This window comes from Elephantulus edwardii, unplaced genomic scaffold (genome assembly GCF_000299155.1).
Source record: "Elephantulus edwardii isolate Elephantulus edwardi_28Jun2011 unplaced genomic scaffold, EleEdw1.0 scaffold00064, whole genome shotgun sequence".
Classification (NCBI taxonomy): domain Eukaryota; kingdom Metazoa; phylum Chordata; class Mammalia; order Macroscelidea; family Macroscelididae; genus Elephantulus; species Elephantulus edwardii.
This window is the reverse complement of record NW_006399814.1, coordinates 6,727,838-6,732,769: the sequence shown is the minus strand read 5'-3', so window position 1 is coordinate 6,732,769 and position 4,932 is coordinate 6,727,838.

The following is a 4,932-nucleotide window of genomic DNA, read 5'->3' as shown; positions in this document are numbered from 1 at the left end:
ACGTCTTAGAATCTCATTGGTATTGAAGTCTTTCTAAACTAGGTCCAATGGACCAATAGCAATATTGCAGCCATAAATGGTGTTGTTTGTGCGTAAGTCAATGAGGAAGTGAGGTGTCAGTGCCATCTTGTAATGGCGGCGTGCAAGTGCGGACCGCGCATGTGCAATGACGTCAATGATCTTAAACGGCTAGCCTGCTGCTGCGGTCGGCCTGCTGCATACCATGGGCTGCTAGGAAAACAAACAGTTTTGTCCTGGAGAAGGTGAAACTGGGCTGCTCCTTGGAGCCAAGGATTCTGAAGCTTGATCTGACATATTTTGGACATGTTGCAAGGAGGGACCAGCCCCTGGAGAGGGATGTCATGCTTGATAGGGTGGAGGGACAGCACAGGAGAGGAAGACCGTCTATAAGGTGGATTGATTCAGTGACTGGAGTAGTGGTGGTGGGTGTGCCAGTGAGACTGGCACAAGACAGGACAAGGTTTAGGGCTGTTTTGCATATAGTCACTATGAGTACAGGTGACTCGACAGCACATAACAGCAACAATCTTCCATAGTTTCAGGAGAATCCAGTCCAGGAGAGAGACATCTTGCTGAGAAAGGTGGAGGGTCAGTGAACAAGAGGAAGACCCTCTGGGAGACGGGCTGACACGGTGCCTGTTGACACAGTGCCTCCCATGACGGGCTGCAGCGTTACAGAGACCATGAGGACGGAGCTACAGAGTGCCAAGTGCAGGTCTGCTGTCCACAAGGCAGCTGAGTCACAGGTGACTGGAGGGCACCTAATAACAACGTCTCTTTGTCTTCAAGTCAGGACTGAAGCACAGATGATCCTCCACTGGGTTTCCGAGGTTGTAAATCTCATGGGAGGCGGTTGCTCACACCTCACCCACCTCACTTAGAAGGAGCATCCTGACAGCATTCAAGACATAACTGTTCTCTTGGTGGTCCGTTCAGTAGCCTCCACCCATACAACTGAAAGGCATTGATATCTTCTGGGTCTTCTTTATTCATTGTCCAATTACCGCATGCATTGAAAACACCAAGGCTCAGGCCAGGTGCACCTTAGTCCTTTAGCTGACATCCTTGCCCTTCAGCACTTTGAAGAGGTCCTTGGCAGCAGAGCTGCCCAATACTACATGTCTTTTGATTTCTTGACTGCGGTCTCCATGGGCATTGACTATGGCTCCAACACAAGTGGGGTGGGTAGGTGTGAGGCAAAATTCAATCTGTAACAGGGATTCAAAAGGTTCTGGGGCGTCTTGTTGTTCAGTGCGCTCAAGTTGAATATGATTCATAGTGACTCTATGGACAAGTCTGAACCCTGTCCTGTCCTGTGCCATCCAGATTCATCCGTGACACACCTGATCCATCGTGTCCATTTATCTGACTGAGGGCTGTCCATTCTCGCTGATCCTCTGTCTTCCCAAGCATGACTTCCTTCTCCACCTAACAGCCTCTCTAAGCAACACGCGCCTAGTATGTGGGACAAGCTCCACCGTCCTTGCCTGTAAGGTGTATTCTGGCTGCACCTTCTCCAGGACATACCTGTTTGCTCTTTTGGCCACATACAGGATGCCCAGTGCCCTCCTCCAAGATCATAGCTCAAAGGCATCAAGTCTTCCTTGTCTGGCTCTCAAATGCACAGCAGGTAATTGGAAAGACCTTGGCTTGAATCAGGCGCGCTTTGGTCTTCAAACTGACATTACTGCTCTTCAGTAATTTGGAGAGGTCCCTGACGGCAGACTTTCCCAATGCTGTATGATTCTCCAGACTACTGCTGTCAAAGGTGTTGACTGTGGATCCAAGTAAGAGAAAATCATCATCAGGTGGTGAGGATTTTGGTTTTTTATGTTGAAATGCAATCCATATTGAAGGCTGTAGTCTTTGATCTTCTTCAGTAAGTACTTCAGGTCCTCCTTGATTACAGCAAGTAAGGTTGTGCCTTCTGCATGATGAATCTTCCTTCAGTCCTGATGCTTCATTCTTCTTTATAGTCTCCAGCTTCTAGAAAGATTTGCTCAAAATATAAATTGAATAGGTAAGTCTGCTGTTAGGGACCTCTCTAAAGTACTCAGGAACAACAGTGTCTCTCTGGAGACTAAGGTACGCCTGATACAGGCCATGGTATTTGCAATCGCTTGTTATGCATCAGAGAGTTGGACAATGACTAGGGAGGACAGAAAGAGAGTGGATGCTTTTGAGCTGTGGTGCTGGAGAAGAGTACTGAATGTACCATGGACTGCCAGGAAAACAAACAGATTCATCTTGGAGAGGATTAAACCAAGCTACTCCTTGGAGACAAGGATTCTGGGGCTTCGTCTGACATACTTTGGACACATTGCAAGGAGGGACGGGTCCTTGGAGAGGGACATCATGCTTGGGAGGGTGGAGGGATAGCACAGGAGGGGAAGACCCTCTATGAGATGGATTGATTCGGTGACTGGGGTAATCGGGATGGGTGTGTCAGAGGCAGTGCGGTTGGCGCAGGATAGAGCAGGGTTTAGGGTGGTCGTGCATAGGGTCGCTATGAGTCAAAAACGACTCAACGGCACATAATAACAACAACAACATGGAGAAAAGATACAGACTTGACACAAGCCTTTCCTGATTTTGTTCCCTTGCATGCAGTGTTCCCTTGCTATGTTCAGATGACAGCTTCTTTGTCTAGGTATAGGTTTCACATGAGCACAATTAACTGTTCTAGGATTCCCGTTCTTCTCAATGTTAGTCATTGATAGTTGTATTCTCTGCTTTCAACCAGCATTCCTCTGATATCAGCAATGATATCACTTGTGCCAAGGCTTCTTTTTTTTTTTTATTTTGTGTGCGTGTACCGTCAAATCAGATCTGACTGGTACAGGAGGATATTGCGCCTCCTTCTCCGGCAGAGCATCTGGTGGATTCGAACCATGTTTCTCTGGGATTGCAGTGCAGCGTCTTGCCACTAGGCCACCAGAGCTCCCCTATGCCAAGGCTTCTTATAAACCAACTTGAACTTCAGACAAGAACTCACCTTGAACATCAATGTATTTACTGTTCTAGCCATTTTCCCCACAATCTTAAAACAATATTTTGCTTGCATGTGATATTAAGGATATTAATGGTATTGCTTGATAATTTCAACATTCCACTGGTGACTTCTTGTTGTGGTTGTTGTTGTGTAGTACCAAGTTGGAAGGGACCCATAGTTGACCCTCCAGTCAGTTTGCAGAGGCAATAAATAAATCACACAGGAGGAAATTGCCCATATTTCTCCCTCAGAGCAGCTGTTAGATTTGAACCATGCGCCTTTGGGATTGCAGGATAGCCTCTTAACCCTAGACCACCAGTTTCCTACTGGTGAGTTCTTGTTGTTAGGTGCTGTCAAGTACGACTCATACGAAACCCTATGAACTCATACAAGACCCTGTGAACCACAGATCGGAACCCTGTCCTATCCTGTGCCATCCTCATTATCTTTGACACTTGAGCTCACAGCTGCAGTCACTATGTCAATCCACCTGGCTGAGTGACTTCTCTCCTTTGATGTCACTCCACCTTATCAAGCAGGATGTCCCTCTCCAAGCAACCTGCCCAAAGTATGTGAGATGAAGCTACATCACCTTTGCCTCCAAGGAGCACTCTGGCTGCACCTTTTACAAGACATATCTGTTCCTCTGACAATGACCAGGGAGGATAGAAGGAGAATTGATGCTTTTGAGCTTTGGTGTTGGAGAAGAGTGTTGAGGGTACCATGGACTGCTAAGAAAACAAAAAGATTCATCCTGGAGAGTGTTAAACCAGGCTGCTCCTTGGAGGCAAGGATTCTGAGGCTTTGTCTGACATACTTTGGACATGCTTTAAGGAGAGACCGGTCCTTGGAGAAGGACAGCATGGTTGGGAGGGTGGAGGGCAGGCGCAGGAGGGTAAGGCCCTGTAGGAGGTGGATTGATTCAGTGACTGGGATAATTGGGATGGGAGTGTCAGAGACTGTGATTGGCACAGGACAGAGCAGAGTTTAGAGCTGTTGTACATAGGGTCGCTATGAGTCGCAAGCGACTCGACAGCACATAACAACAACATCTGTTCTTCTGGCAGTCTGTGGGATATTGAGCATTCTCGTCCAACGCCACATTTCAAAGGAATCAATTCTTCTTGTCATCCTGAGTCACTGACCAACTCTTACAGTATAGCAAGTGCCTGAGAAAACCATGGCCTGAATCAGGCGCACCTTAGTCCTCAAACTGAATGGTCAGGAAATGCGCTGCCAACCCAAGCACGCCAGTTCAAACCCCTCAGCTGCTCTCGGAGGAAGGATGGTGATCTCCTCCCGTGTGATTTACTATCTGAAACCCTGAAGGTCAGCTATGGTCGGTTCCAACTTGACACCACATAATAACCACAGCAGTGATTCAGTGATTTGTAGGCGCACGGTACATTCAAGTGTTGAATCAAGTCGCAGGGACCCCGAACTGAGTCCTCTAGTTTTCGCCTGTCCTCCAGGCCTGGGTCCTCCCCGGGTCTCCGCCCAGTGTCCACTCGTGCCCCGTGCCCCGTCGAGGTCTCCCATCGGGTCCCTTTCTTTGTTTATATCCTTTCTCTTCCATCAGGCCCAGCAGGAGTTAGGGGAGAGAGGGCAGTGTCCGCGCGTGGAGTTAAGGGTCCAGGGCCCCGCACCCCCGACAGCGGCAGGAACCGGGCGGACGTGCAGCAGCACGAAGGTCCCCCGGAACGCCGAGAGCCCCCGGAACGCCGAGAGCCGAGGACGCGTTTCCGCCGGGCTGAGCGCGCAGGCGCGGCCGAGGGGCGGGACTTCCGGCGCCCCCGGAACGCCGAGAGCCGAGGACGCGTTTCCGCCGGGCTGAGCGCGCAGGCGCGGCCGAGGGGCGGGACTTCCGGCGCGGAGAGGACGTGGCGGCGGCGTCATCTGGAAAGTCGACCGGGCTGGGG